Source organism: Phoca vitulina, unplaced genomic scaffold, assembly GCF_004348235.1.
Source record: "Phoca vitulina isolate PV1807 unplaced genomic scaffold, GSC_HSeal_1.0 scaffold2, whole genome shotgun sequence".
In the NCBI taxonomy this organism is placed as follows: domain Eukaryota; kingdom Metazoa; phylum Chordata; class Mammalia; order Carnivora; family Phocidae; genus Phoca; species Phoca vitulina.
Window position 1 is genome coordinate 86,271,829 of NW_022589705.1, and position 16,341 is coordinate 86,288,169.

Below are 16,341 nucleotides of genomic sequence, written 5' to 3' on the forward strand. Positions count from 1 at the left end.
GATTGGAAATAAATTTCCCTAGGAATTTTGAGGACACGATCCACTTGCTGTTGAAACGTCAAATGACATTCTGATACCTGATCCTGTGCGTGTGACCTGATTTTTCTCTCTGAAAGTTTAAAGGGTCTTGCAGAGGTCTAAAGTTTCATAGTGATGTGCCTTGACTCTGGGCACTTGGTGAGTCTTTTAATCTGGAAATCAATTTGAGGGACATTTCTTTGTGTTAATACCCTCCATTCTGTTTTCTGGTTTTGTTTTTTTCTTTGCAGACCTATTTTAGTCGGATGTTGGACCTCTTGGACTGGTCTTCTCATTTTTCAAAATGTTCTTTCCAATTTTCCATTTTTAAAAATGTTTGTTTTGTTTTCTGGGAAATTACCTCAACTTTATCTTCCAACCTTTCCATTAGATTTTTTTTTTCATATCTTTTCACTTCTAAAAGAGCAATTTTTCATTCTTTTTTAGAGCATCCCATTCTTGTTCATGTCTCAAAGAATGGTAATTATAGTTGCTTTTAAATTTTTAAAAAATTTTTTAATTGTGGTAAAATACACATAACATAAAATGTACCATCTTAACCAATTCTTTCTTATTTTTTTTAAGATTTTTATTTATTAAGAGAAAGTGTGTGGGTGAAGGAGCAGAGGGAATCTCCAAGCAGATGCCAAGCTGAGTGTGGGGCCGGATGTGGGACTCGACCTCACGACCCTGAGATCATGACCTAAGCTGAAATCAAGAGTCCAACACTTAACCGACTAAGCCACCCAGGCGCCCCCCTATCTTAACCATTCTTAAGTGTAAGTTCAGCATTGTGAATCATATTCACGTTGTTGTGCATCCAATCTCCAGAACTTTTCCATCTTGTAAAACCGAAATGCTATACCCGTTAAAGAACAACTCCCCATTTCTCCCTGTCCTAGCCGCTGGCAACCACCATTCTGCTTTCTGCCTCTATGATTCCATATAAGTGAATCATGCAGTATTTGTCTCTTTGTGACTGGCTTATTTACTTTGCGTAATGTCCTCAGGGTTCATCTGTGTTGTAGCAGGTGCCAAAATTTTCCTCCTTTTAAAGGCTGAATAATATTCCATTGTATAGATATACCATATTCTGTTTACCTGCTCATCTGTTGATGGACATTTGGGTTGCTTCCACCTTTTGGCTATTGTGAATGATGCTGCTATGAACGTGGATGTAACAGAATCTTCAAGGCCCTGCTTTCAATTCATTTGGATCTATATCCAGAAATGGAATTGCTAGATCATAGAGTAATTATATTTTGTAATATTTTGAAGAACTGCCATACTGTCTTCCATAGCAGCTGCACCATTTTATACCACACAAGGGTTTTAGTTTCTTCATCTCCTCACCACTTGCTATTTTTCTTATTATTATTACTTTAAAAATATATAGTAACCATCCTGATGGCTGTGAGGTGGTATCACATTATTATTTTGATTTGCATATCCCTAATTAGTGCTGTTGAGCATTTTTTTCATATGCCTGTTGGCTATTTGTGTATCTTCTTTGGGGAAATATCTTTTCAAGTACTTTGCCCATTTTAAAATTGTTTAATTGTAGGAGCTCTTTATATATTCTGGATATTAACCCCTTATGACTGGCAAATATTTTCTCTGTTCCTTAGGTTGTCTTTTTATTCTGTTGATTGTGTCCTTTAATGCACAGAAGTTTTAAATTTTGCTGTAGTTCATTTTATCTATTTTTACCCTTGTTGCCTGTGATTTTGGTGTCCTATCCAAGAACTCATTGCCAAATTCAATGTCATGAAGTTTTCTCCCTATGTTTTCTTCTAAGAGTTTTATAGTTTAAGCCTTACTTTTAGGTCTTTGATCCATTTTGAGTTAATTTTGGCATATGGTGTGAGGTAAGGATCCAACATAATTTTTTTTGTATAAGGATATCCAGTTTTTCCTGCACCATTTGTTGAAAAGACCGTCCTTTTCTCAATGAGTGATCTTGGCACCCTTGTCAAAAATCATTTGACCATATATGCAAGCATTTATTTCTGGGCTTTCCATTCTATTCCATTGGTTTATGTCAGTATTTGTGTTGGTACTGTACTGTTTTGATTACTATGGTTTTGTGATAAGTTTTGAAAACAGAAAGTGTGAGACCTCCAACTTTGTTCTTCTTTTTTCAAGATGGTTATAGTTATCCAGGATCCCTTGAGATTCTATGTGAATTTCAGGATGGATATTTTTATTTCTGCAAAAAGTGCCATTGGGATTTTGATAGGGATTGCATTGAATCTGTAAATTTCTTTGGGTAGGATGGACACATTGTAACAATATGAAGTCTTCCAGTCCATGAACATTGCTATTTATTTGTGTCTTCTTTAATTTCTTTCAGCAACATTTTATAGGTTTTAGTGTACAAATCTTTCCCCTTCTTGGTGAAGTTTATTACTAAGTATTTTATTCTTTTTGATGCTGTTGTAAATGAAATTGTTTTCTTAATTTCCTTTTCAGATCGTTCATTGTTAGTGTATAGAAATGCAACAGATTTTTGTGTGTTGATTTTGTATCTTGTAACTTTGCTGAACTTGTTCTAAAAGTTTTGTGGAATCTTTAGGGTTTTCTAATTATAGTTGTTTTAATTTTTAATTTTAATTTTTATTATTTTTTTAAAAAGATTTTATTTATTTATTTTTCAGAGAGAGAGAGAGACAAAGAGAGCTCAAGCAGGGGGAGTAGCAGACAGAGGGAGAATCAGGCTCCCTGCTAAGCAAGGAGCCTGGTGTGGGACTCGATCCCAGGACCCTGGGATCATGACCTGAGCTGAAGGCAGATGCTTAACTGACTGAGCCACCCAGGAGTCCCAGTTGTTTTTATTTTTAAATTTTATTTATTATTATTATTGTTATTGTTATTATTTCTGGAGACTGTTGTGATTTTTATTCAATTTGGTATCCTGATTAAAATAAGAGCAAATAAGAATTATGTTTTATAAACATTGCATTATTACTATATCATTTCAATATGGCTTTACATTGATTGTATATATAGACAAAAATAACCTTGGAATTATAATTATCGTTGTTTTAAAAAGCCTTCTTTAATTTCAGGCATTGCTCTGCTCCCTGGGTTCCTTTTTCCCGTTTTTCATTTTTTTATAATTAATTTTTCGAGATCTAAATCTCTGAATCTCGTGTGGACAGCTTTCCTCTAATGTCTGGGAATCCTTGTTTCCTGTGTCTGAGAGGCACAAACGCAGATTGGAAACTCTTTATGTCTGGGGAGTGGAGAGCGATGAACAGGACTTGTGCATGGGCCTCAGTATCTGATGACAAACTCAGCCATCGATCTCATAAGGCAAGCCCAACAAAGGCTCTCCTTGACAGAACTTGAGTCAGACTCTTCTGCACCCTTTTGCTATGGCCCCAGTCCTGCATTGCTTGGTTTTAGCAAGAACCTTGATAAGTCATTTTGTTGATAAAGTAAGGCCCTGCCCTCCGTATCTGGTCACCCTCAATATCTGATCCAAATCCTCGTCCCCCACCATCATCCAGGTGAGATCTGATCACCTTCAGCAAGAATCCTGTGGAGTCGGTTTAGCGAGAATAACCCCTCACCCCTGATGTATCCTCTTAATAATTTTCCACCCACTGATTCCACCCTACTCCTTGGCTATAAACCCCCACTTGTTCTTGCGATATTGGGAATGGAGTCCAGTTCTGTACTGAGGTCTACTTTTCCCCTATTGCAATCATTTCTGAATAAAATCTGTTTTTACCCCTTTAACAGTCCAGCTCTGGTTTTTCTTGAACAACCTTCACAATATTGAGGGCTGTAGGTCTTTTCTTTTGGGCTGGCCACTGGCCCCAGAGAGAACTTCTAGACCCACCTGCACATGGGAGAGGGGGTGTATAAACTGGGCTGCCAGCATTCTGGGGGAGGAGTGGAGACAGGGCCTCCTACCTCCTGATCACCATGCAGGCTGCCAGTGAATCCCTCACCCCGGCTACACCCCAGGGTCCTCAGTCCAGAGGCCCTGGGGGCAGTCCCTCCATAGGAAAGCTCCAGTCGCCCGGCTAAGGGCGTGGGGTGGGAATGCGTGCGCTTCTCAGGAAAGGGGATGGCATCTGGGGCTCTCACTGCAGGCTTTCACCCGGCCCTCTGTTTTTACTTTCCCCCTGCACCCTCATCACCAGCGATGTCTGGTGCTTGGAATACCCCGGTTCCAGGCTCCCCAGCATGACTCTTGTGAGGTTTCTGTTGTTCCCACCCTACTGAGCTTGCTACCCCTTGCCCGTGTGCCTTCCGTCTTCCAGAATGTTAACACCTCTCAGCTGCTGTCATCACTTCTCTCTTTTTCCTTGTCAGTTGATGCCACTTTTGTTCTTTCATTGTCATGTTGGTGAGGCTTGGGGAAGGGAGGGGGAGTTTACTTCAGTTTTCCAGGTCTACCAGAAGTCTCTCCTCAGTAGTTTCAGATGGACCATTATTTTATTGTTTTTTAAAAAGATTTATTTATTTATTTATTTGACAGAGAGACACAGCGAGAGAGGGAACACAAGCAGGGGGAGTGGGAGAGGGAGAAGCAGGCTTCCTGCCGAGCAGGGAGCCTGATGCAGGGCTCGATCCCAGGACCCTGGGATCATGACATGAGCTGAAGGCAGATGCTTAATGACTGAGCCACCCAGGCGCCCCATGGTGTGGTTTCTGAGGCAAGGACACTGTGGGTCACTGTCTGTGGTGGAAACCAGCTGCTGGGTCACGAGGACACTCGAGCAGCCCTCTGGAGAAGTCCACGTGGGGAGGAACTGAGGCCAACGGCTGGCATCAGTTCACCACGCATGTGAGGGAGCCACTTTGGAAGTGACCCTGCCGCCCCAGTCAGACCTTCAGATGACTCTGGCCCCAGCTGACCTCTGGGCTGCAACCTCGTGAGAGACCCTGCACCAGACCACGTGGCTTGCCCGCTCCCAAATTCCCAACCCACACAAACCGGGACATAATAAATGCTTACTGGGGTCGTAAATCGCTAAGCTTTGGGAGGATTTGTTTTTAGCAGAAGATAACGAGGACAATCCCTAATCTGTCAGTGGTCCCCCCAAAGCTCTGTGTGATTGCTACCCACCCCCAGCTTTCCCCAGGAGACCCTCTCTTGGCCTCAGCTATGCGGAGCTCCTTCCAGTCCCTCCACCTCCCCAGCACTGTCACGTCCTCTCCACAGGTTGTTCCTGCTCATCCCCATCCCTCCTCTTCATCTCGTTTCCTCTTCTAGCCTATTCATCTTTCCAACCAATGCCTAAGGGTCACCGCTAGGGAAACAGTCCCCTAAGCTCTCCTGCCTTCCCTTGGTTCTGCCCCTCACAGCTCCCTTAAAGCATTTATCAGAATTGTCATCGTGTCATTATTCGTGCAATCATTTATATAACGCCTGATTCCCTCCACCCCTAAGACTCTGAGCACTCCGAGCGCAGGGAATGCTTCCATCTTTATGCTGCTGAACTCCACATTGCCCCCGACAGCATCTGGAACCTAGGAGGTTCTGAAAAGACATTTGTTGGACATGAGATGAGAATGAGATGTGCTCCTGTGAGCTGACTCAGTGGTTGTCCTCAACTACGAGAGAAGCAGCTTTCAGCAAATCCCTAACTGACGGCAGGTCAGTAAGTTATTCTTAAAGAACAGCACATACACTTTAATTAAAAAAAACACACACACAAAACTCACTTCCGACAATGACTCATTTTGTGACCTTGGGCGGCTTGCCTTTCCTCTCTGAAAAAGGTAGATAGTAATTGGTGCAATGTTTCTCTTGAAGGCTGGGAACCATTTCATGTAGAGAGATTTTGGCAAGGTTTTCAAAGCTCTTAAAGTACAGTTTTCTTAATAATCCAGGTGGTTGTAAGTGATTATGTAAATGGTGAATAGAAATGAGCTATGCTCTATCGCATGGAGGCATCTCAGTTCTAGGTGTGTGTGTGTGTCTTTTGGTCTTAAACTGGTATACCTTTGTGTGTCCATTTGTTTTAAAGAAGAATCTATGTTTGTTCTAGAATGCTCATGAACATCCAAAATTCTACAGATTTGTTCGAAGCTGTATTTTTTATAAAGATTTATTTATTTATTTGAGAGTGAGAGAGACCATGAGTGGGAGGGGCAGAGGGAGAGAGAGAATCTCAAGCCGACTCCACAATGAGTGCAGAGCCCGACATGGGGCTTGATCTCACAACCCTGAGATCAGGACCTGAGCTGAAACTAAGAGGCAGATGCTTAACCAACTGCGCCACCCAGGTGCCCCTGTTTGAAGCTGTATTTGAAGCTGTATTCATTTCTAAGTCATTTGGCTCTATTCTTTTGTAATAATAATAAACCCATATTTACTGAAAGCTAACTCTGTGCCAGGCATTATGCAAAACCTTTTCCTTCACCAAGCTGATCCTCACAATCACTTTTGCAAGGCAGGAACTGTTATAATCCCCATTTTACAGATGAGGGGACTGAAGCTCAAAGAGGATAGATAACGTCCCTAAGCCTACGCAGCTGGTGGAGCAATAACCAAAATCTGTTTGGCATGCTCTTAACCTTTGGAAAAACTGCACATGTGGATTTGTGATTCAGAAATAAAGGGAAAAAAAGGGGTGCATGGGTGGCTCAGTCGGTTAGGTCTCTGACTCTTGATTTTGTCTCAGGTCATGATCTCAGGGTCAAGAGACTGAGCTCCGAGTCAGGCTCTGAGCTCAGTGTGGAGTCTGCCGGAGATTCTCTCACTCCCTCTTCCCCTCCCCCCGCTTGTGCTCTCTAAATAAATAAATAAATAATTTTAAAAAAAGAAACAAAGACAAAGAGGAATATGACAAAAATTCCTATTAATTCTGGAGGATTTTAAATGTCAAGGAGCCTTCAGAATAGTGTTGTTCTACAATCCGATGCCCGAGTACCGAGTGGTATGAATGTAGGAGATGAACAAGGGTGATGGATGAAATGTTATTTTCAGCCATCTGCATTCACAAGATAAGCTCCTGGCGCACCCATCAAATTATAGTCCCGTTCAAAGCAAAATCATGTTTGCACACCAAACAGAACAGTCTAAACAAAGGCCAGTGTTTGCATACAGCTGGGTCTCAGGAATGCAGACAAGAGGAGACATCTGCGGCCCACCAGGCCCTGATCCAGAGCAGGTGGGATCAAAGACAAGGCCAGAGGAGGGGATGTGGCTCCATTTTGTCCCGAAACTGATCTCAACGGGACTCTGTCCACTGGACCCCCTAACCTAATCAAATATGGCCAGTCTTCATTCATTCCGCCAGCCATTCAACAAATGATTTCTGAATGCTTGTTATGTGGCAGACACAGGTCTGGAGGCCTGGAAGGCATGCATGGTCCGTCTCTGGAGCTCATGGTCTTGTTTGAGAGAGGGATATGTGTCATAGGAAGGTACATTAAATGAACTATTACACACAAATCATTATTTAATTATGTGATGAGAAGGATGGAGTGCTCTGAAAGGGGGTCAGGGGCCACCTGTCTGAGGAAGTCATTTCATTTGAAACTTAGAGGTGTTGCCAGAGGAGAGACTATTAAAAAAGCACAGGTTTGGGGCACCTGGGTGGCTCTGTCGGTTAAGCGTCTGTCTTCGGCTCAGGTCATGATCTCAGGGTCCTGGAATCGAGTTCCTCATTGGGCTCCCCACTCAGCAGGGAGCCTGCTTTTCCCTCTCCCTCTGCCCCTCCCCCTGCTCACGCGCACTCTCTCTCTCTCTCAAATAAATAAATAAAATCTTAAAAAAAAAGCGCACAGGTTTATTAGTTATGTATGTAACAAATCCCTCCAAAACTCAGTGGCTTACAACAACAATAATTATTTGATTACCTCTCAGGGTTTCTGTGGGCCAGGAATTTGGGAGAAGCTCCACTGGCCAGTCCTCAGGATCTCTCTTGAGATCTGTCAGATGCTGGCTGGGGCTGCCATCATCTGAAGGGTCGACTGGGGCTGGAGGGTCCGCTCCGACATGGCTCACCCTTGTACCTGGCAAGATGGCACTGCTGTTGGCTGAGGGCTTAGTTTCTCTTCATGGGACTGCTTGCGTGTTCTGGTGGCCTGGTGGCTGACTTTTCCCCAGAGAGAATGAGCCAAGAGGCCAACACGGAAGCTGCAAAGCCCTTTATGATTAGTCTCTAAAGTCACAGTGTTTCTCTGCCATGTTCTATTAGTCACATAGGACCAGTCCTGCTCCAGCTGAGAGGGACTATATCAGGTTATGTGTGCTGGGAACTTGGACCCTTGGGAGGCATTTTAGAGGATAGTTACAAATGATAGGTCAACAGGGGTTAAGCAATGGCACTCCCATACAGTGTTTTCTTGGAGCCCTTGCAATGGGTGAGTCCCGCCCCACACCACTCAAACCACTGGACCTGCAGTGGCGTACATGTCCTTGCTGCTTCCCGTTGCTGCTCACAAATCAAAATCCCTTTCTCCCCCCTAAAATCTCCCAAGTCACTGGACCACGCCACCCCCATGCTGTGGCCATTTATCAGCCCCAGGGGCCTTCTTCCCTAAAGATGTTAAGTCCTGGCTCATTGTTCTCTGCTCTATCCACAAACATAATCCCTCACCATTTCGGCCCCCATGTCCTCCTCTGAGGATCCTGTCTTCTGCCCCGTCTTAGCACTCATTCCCATTATCATACCCTTGACCTTGCCATTATCAAAAGCTGCAATCCCATCATAATGTCAATTCAAATCATCCCATAAGGCAAGATTTTACCTTCTAGTGCACCATCTCCAGCAATTCTTGGACCCTACCTGGTCCTCTCATTCATTGATCTTACTACTTTTATACCCTGCTCATAGCTCATTTCGCTCCTCACTCAGCTCAGATGCCGTGACTTCCTGGCATATCCCCAGTTTCGTTTCCCACTGCTGCTCTTACAGATTACCACAGGGCTGAAAACACAAATTTATTCTCTCACAGTTCTAGAGGTCTGAAATCTGAAATGGGTCTCACTGGGCTAACACCAAGCCGTTGGGAGGCTCTAGGGGAGGACTCCGTTTCCCTGCCTTGTCTAGCTTCTAGGGGCCACCCACATTCTTGCCCCTTCCACCATCAGCAATGTTGGGCTGGGTCTCATCCGACCATTTTTCTGGTTGCCTCTTTTCTGTCTTCCTCTTCCACTTATAAAGACCCCTTGGGATCACATTTGGCCTGTCTGGATAATACAGGATAATCTCTCCATTTCATGGTCAACTGATGGCCAGTCTTAATTCTTTTTTTTTTTTTTTTTTTTTTAAGATTTTATTTATTTATTTGACAGAGAGAGAGAGAGAAAGAGAGAAACAGCATGAGAGGGGAGAGGGTCAGAGGGAGAAGCAAGCTCCCTGCTGAGCCAGGAGCCCAATGTGGGACTTGATCCCAGGACTCCGGGGTCATGACCTGAGCTGAAGGCAGCCGCTTAACCAACTGAGCCACCCAGGCGCCCATGCCAGTCTTAATTCTATCTGCAGCCTTAACTCGAATTCCTTTTTGCCATGTAATCTAACATATGCAGAGATTCCGGAGATGAGGATGTGAATATCTTTGGGGCCCCTCAAGTGCTTTGCTCTTCCCCCAGGTTATGTTACTAACCCGAGCAGAATCCCAAATCTCTCTTCATCCAACTGTCCACCTACTCTGTGTCTGCACCCGGGCAGCTCGGCCTGGCTGGACCAACACAGAAACTGCAGCTCGGGCTCCATTCACGACCACTCATCTCAAGTAGACCTCAGCCAGCCAGCCAGTTCTACTATATGTCCCCAGTCCATTCACTCTCCCTCTCCCCGTGATGACTTCACACCTCCTCTCACTCCAGACCCCCACGCCTCCTTCCTTGTCCTCACTCTCAGCTGTGGTTTTTGCTTCCTACTTCACAAAGAAAATTGGGGCAATAGGAAGAGAACTTCCTCAGACTCAGCAGCGCATCTACCCGCCCACCTGCATCTGTGCTCACACACTGTTTCCTTCTCGCTGCTGTGGAGGGGCTGCCTAGAGTCGGTCCTCCACTGCAGGGACTGAGCCCACAGCCCACCCCACTCACTTCCTCAGGGTCTTCACTCCGGAGAGCCCCTATGCTTTCTTCTGTGTTCTCAATGCCCCCCCTCTTTTGGTTAATTTTTCCATCAGCGTACAAACATGCTATCATTTTTCATCCCATACAAAACAAAACCAAAATAAAACCTTCTCTTGATCTGACATCCTGTCTCCAGCCAGTGCCTACTTTACTTCCCCACTGTTCTTTGCAGCAAAACTTGAAAAAGTGCTCTCTGCTTCTTGGGTCCAGTTCCTTCCCTCCCACTCTCTTGGATCTATTCATATCCGGCCTTGGCTTCCACTGTGCTTCTCAAGGTCACTGCCAACTGCCAAGCTGCTAAATCAGTGTCGATTTTCAGTGCTCACCTTAGCTTGCGGCAGCATTTGATACATCTGGCCAGCCCTCCCTCCAGAACACACATCTTTACATCCTCCTTGGTGTCCTTGTCTCTCCATGGCCACTCTCTCAAGCTCCTCTGCCGGGCTCTCCTCATCTCCTTGACCTTCGGGTGCTGGAGTGCCCACACTCCCTTGATGATCTCATCTGGGCTCTTAGCCTGAAATACCATTTTATAAGCCAACGACCTCCAAATTCTATCTGTAGCCTGGACCTCTCCTCTGAACTCCAAACTCTTTCTTATCCTAGACTTGCAGGTCAAATAAACTTCTCAAAATGAAAATGACCCAAACCAGTTACTGGGCAAGAATTTAACATCAATCTCGACTCCTCTCTTTCCTTCACACCCTCACCCAGTCCTTCCCCTTTACCTCGGCTCTTCCTTCAAGAACATCTGGGGTCTGACCGCTTCCCACCACACCCACTGCCCCTACCCTACTGTCTGCCCTCATTCTCTGCTGTAATTTTCTCCCTTGACGTGTATTTCCGTTTGTCTCAGTTTCCTATTGTCACTGTGACAAATGACTACAAACAGTGGCTTAAAACAACACAAATTTATTATCATACACTTCTGGAGATCAGAACTCCATCAGGCTATGTTCTTTTTGGAGGCTTGGGGGATAATGTGTTTCCTTCCCTTTTCCACCTTCTAGAAGCTGCCTAAACTCCTAGGCTTGTGGCCCCTTCCTCCATCTTCAAAGCCAGTAGCATAGCATCTTGTTTATTCTTGGGCCCACCTGGATAATCCAGGATAAGACCCTCCCCTCAAGATCCTTAACTTAATCACATCTGCAAAATCCCTTTTGCCACTTAGGGTGAAATATTCACAGATTCACAGGGATTAGGACATCTTTGGGAGGGGGGCATTAGTCAACCTACTCCACCTTCTGAAAAACTATATTTTCCTTCTGCATTTGTTTATCATCTGTCTTCTTGAGGGCGGGACTTAGACCCTTTGAGGGGGTTTTTTGTCTGTATCCCCAGTGCCTAGGACTATCCATGGTTAATAGTAGATGTTCAATAAGTACTTTGGTGGCATAAACACCTGTGGTTTTGGCTGTGGCTGTGTTTGCCTGTTCTTGGGATATGTGCCACCAGCAACAATGACTCCTGTTTGAAAGCACCTGTTACCTATGCGGCAGGCAGTGAGGTTAGTGCCTAGGGTGGTTTCCAGGAGGGCATTGGGCAACCCCCCAACCCAGCCAGGCTGATGCGAGCCGCACTCCCCTTCCATTTTTTCCTAGGCTGCTTCGCTGCAATTTGATTTAATCCTTTGATGTTTTTTGAGTCTCGAGGTGGAAGGCTCAGTCCCGCCCCGCCACACCAGGAGATGTCTAGAAAGAGCCTCCGTCTCCCTCAGCTTCAAGCCAGAGATTCATCTTCAGTCTCACAAATGGTATTTTGTTACCACGGCAACCGAACTTCTAAAAAAACGGATGTCAAGCAACATGCGGATCTCAGTGCTCATGGCAACCACCATTCTGCATATTTTGGGGAGAAAATGTGTCTTGCCTTCTTCCTGCCTGTGAGTTGAGGGGGAAGGTGAGCTTAGCAGCACCAGGTTTCCTTCCAGAATTGATGAGACCCTGAGGGTTTTGGGTTAGAGGCCGGACCCCTCCCCCAGTGTGAAAGCAGCTCTTTTCCACAAGGTCACATAAGCAATGTCTCCCCCCCCCGCCCCAGGGGAAGGAGATCTGGCTCTTGACCCTCCTTTCTTTGATGCTGTTCAAATCCCTGGAGCCTTGCTTGGCTTCTGCTGGGCGCGTACACGGGAGCCCCCGTCCCCCCACCCACCACGGGCTGAGAATCTGACAGGTGGAGGCATAACCCTTCACCCATTGTTCTATTTATTTGCTCGTGGATTCATTCATGCATTTCCTCAGTAAACATTCACAAAGACCCTACTATGTGCCAGACCCTGTGCTGGGGCTGCAGGGGCAAGTAAGACAGGATTCAGTGACCCTCATTCTCCAGCCCCGAACCTTACAGAGGAGATAAGTAAACACAAATTACATAGTGGCTTGAAAGAAAGAGGCGTGCATAAGGCATGGGGAGGAAGGGGGGTGCTTAACTCTGGCATAGATATAGGTGGGGGGTGGAAATCAAAGAACCAGCCTTGTTTTAGCTTCTTTTATGGAAAAAATTGACCAAACTCTATTCATTCGAGGAAGACTTAAGAAAATACCTCTAACAGCTTTCTCAAAGGCATTTTGGCCTCTCCACTGACTCAAGTGAAGATGCACATTTTCCCCATTATAATGTTTCTGAAATCAAGATGTCTTATGATCAATGTATCTATTTAACGAAGCGTTTCTTTCCCTACTCCCAATAAAATTGATGTGTGTCTTATAATCAGTGGCGTCTTAGAATCAAGAAAACAGTGTTCCCAGTATTCATTAGTAACTAAGCCTGAAACCTCAGAGAATCTTCTCGGCCTCAGATTCCTGCTCATATTTTCTCCCTGAAGAAGTGTTGCCTTTCCCATTAGAAATAAGGTATGAGGGGTGCCTGGGTGGCTCAGTTGGTTAAGTGTCTCCCTTCAGCTCAGGTTATGATCTCAGGGTCCTGGGATCGAGTCCCAAGTCAAGCCCTGAGTCGGGGCTCCACACTCAGCAGGAAGTCTGTTTCTCCCTCTCCGTCTGTCCCTCCCCCAGCTTGTGCACGGCTCTCTCTCTCTCTCTCAAATAAATAGACAAATAAAATTAAAAAAAAAAAAGAAAAGAAACAAGGTATGGTTCCAGTTAGAAGGATTTCGAGGGGCTCCCCTGCATTGGGTGGCAGCTTAGTTAGTGTTGAAGAGCCAGACGGCCTGGGTTCACTTCATGTCCAGACTCTTGGCTGTGAGACCCTCTCTGACCCTCATCTGTAAGATCATTATATTATGTAACTTTATCTTTCCGATGGTCCATTCAGCAAATTTTGATTGAGCATCTACTATGTGTGAGGCACTACTGAAGAACTAGGGATGCAGAAGTGGACAGAATATAAAATCTCTGCCTTTGTAAGCTTACATTCTATTGGGACAGACCCATGATAAAGCCACAGATTATGAAAATATAGTACATTAGATGGTAGTAAGTGCTCTGGAGGAAAATGAAGCAGGGAAGTGGGTGGGGACAGCTAGTGCAGAACAGTTAGGGTTAGCAGTTGTGATTAGGTTCAATTGGGAGTAACAAAAAAGCCAAAACGATGGTGGCTTAAAAAAAAGACAAAAGTTCACTTCTCTATGATAGATATAGGAAGTCCAGGGTGACTTTATAGCCACTAAGGATCCAGGACCCATTTATCTTATTGCTCTGCCATCCTCAACACCTGGCTTCTCCCTCATGATCCAGGACAGCTGCTGGAGCTCCAGCTGTCTTGACTATATTCCAGCCAGAAGGAGGAAAGGTGGGAGTGCAGGAGGATGTACCTCTTTATAAAACCAGGTTGTGTCTTATGATCAATGTATATATTTATTGAAGTGTTTCTTTCCCTACTCTTAATTGACGTGTTGTTAAGAACATTCCGTAGAATGTGACACTTCCTTTTCCTCTCCTTTGTCCAGAACTTTGTTGCTGAGAAGGTTATACTGTTGGAAGGAGGGCTGGGAAATGCAGTTTTTATGTGCCCAGCTGAAACTGAGAGCTTTTATGACAAGGCAAGAATGGATGGGACGAGTATTTGGGTGCAATTAGCTGTCTCTGCTACACATTGTTACATAGATTTGATTAGATAATGCGTACAAAGGATTTGGCATAGAATAAGCACTTGGTAAATATTAGCTATATTTCAGTGCACAGTTTTCTCAATGCATATGTGCTTGGGAGCTATTTGTGCATGGTAAACATAGAGTAGACAGGGACTCAAGGGTCTTAAGTGACTGCCCCATGGCTGCAGAATGGAATGGTGGTGGATCCTGTCTGGTGGGCATTGAGTGGGTCTGCCTGGGAAAGAACAGGGAGTCATATGCGGGTGAGGGTGTGACAGGGATGACTCTGCAAAAGTCCTTTGAGTTCGAGGGGACCGTGCCCCACACAATGCCATAGGAGGTGGGGCCCAGAGAATGTGCTCAGTGCGTGCGGGCCACCAGCTTCTGCAGACTGCAGTCCTCTCCAGCACATGGGCCTTGTTACCTCTCCTTCCGGCCTGAGAGGTGTTGGCCACATAGGTTGGTGGCTTTTCAGAGCGGTTTCTCTCACTCTGACATGCCTCAGCTCTGCTCAAAAGCTCCTTGCTTCCTGAATACAGTGTGGACTTCACCATTCAGTAGGCTTTGATACAAGTTTATTAAAGTAATCAGTTAAAGGACCTCATTGATCTGACTCTAATTTATTTTTTTCAGCCTCTTTCCCCACAACCTCCCCACTCCCTGGCCCAAGTGGAATCTCTTTTTTTGTAACTCAATTGTTGCATTTTTTAGGAACCTCAGGTTATCAAACTATTATTTAAAAATAATTGTTTCAATGGAAAAAACAAACAAACAAGGGCTAGGCTATTTCAGACTTATAATACCAAGAGTTGTCTTTGCTCATCAGACCCTTACCTGATCTCAACCTGCAGCCCCTGGACCACAGGAACAAATACATGTCCCAGATGACACCACCATATTATCCCACCCCTTGGTCACAGTGATTGGTCCAGGGATGGACATGTGACCTAAGATAACCAATGTGAGGTCTTCCCTAAGACTTTTCCTGAATGCAACTACTGGGAAACTCTACCAATCCCCCCTCCCATTTTGCTTGCAAGACAAAGAGCTTAACCCAGTGCTGCTTGCAATGATGATGTAATTGTAAGGAGAAAGATGAATAGTGGTAGGAGAGATGGAAGCAAAAAGGCAGAGGAAAAAGGAGGAGGAGGGAGAGGGGAAGGGGAGAAGAGAAGAGAATGAATAAATATGGGTGCCTTTGAGTCCTGGATCCATGTGCCCTATAGGCCATCTTCACCACTGTACCTTTCCTAGTTAGAATATTGTTTTGTAAATAATTTTTCCTTTTTGGCTTCAGCTAGTTTGAGCTGGGACTGGAGTAAGACAAGCTTGTTTGTACAAACCTGAGAATGAGTGCCTCCTTAAATTTGCATCCTAGAGTGCTCACTGGCTCACCTTCGTCTTGGCCCTCCGTTGAGTTTCACTAACTTGTAACTGAATGAATTTTTGGCCAATAAAAATTCTATTTATATTTTGTAATCACAAGTTAAAAACGTATTAGTTGATCAAATTGGCCAAATACATCTAAATATTAATGAGCGCATCCTGTAGAACGTAGATGACTGGATCAAAGCTAGTGGGTATCTAGGCTAAGAAAGTGAACTGTAGCCCATTTCACAACTGCCAGTGAGTGGCTAGACTATAACACAAGCTATTACATCAAGAACATAGCTGTGTTGGTTATAATGTGGTCAGTCGTCATTGTACATTTCTGAGTTCTTGTTGCTCTGGCATGTCTTATGGCTGGCAGAATGGACACGAATTCATCTCCCTTTCTTTGGCTTACAGTGCCTAGGACAGTGTTTGTTGTATAGAAGGCATTCAATAAATATTTATTGGATTGGACTAAACAGCACTCTGATCTCTGGCCAATCCTCATGTCATAATGCATCGAATAGTGGCCACGTCATTCCTTCTTGGCTAGTCAGTGTTTTCCTTCCCTGACCTCAGTGATTAGCTTGGGGATGGATATGTAACCCAAGGCAGTCCATGGGACTCAAATCCCAGGAACTTTGTTGAAACTGTCGAGAAAGGGAAGTCCTCTTCCATTGGGGCTGCAAAGCTGTGAGGATATGGGTCTAGGGCTCCGTGACCATTTTATGACCTGGGGACTGATTGTCTAAGAATGGAACAGAGGAGAGAGATAGAGAAAATGAGTCCTGATAACGTGACTTGAGTCCTGGATCCAATCAACCCTGAATGTTTCAGTTTCTGAACT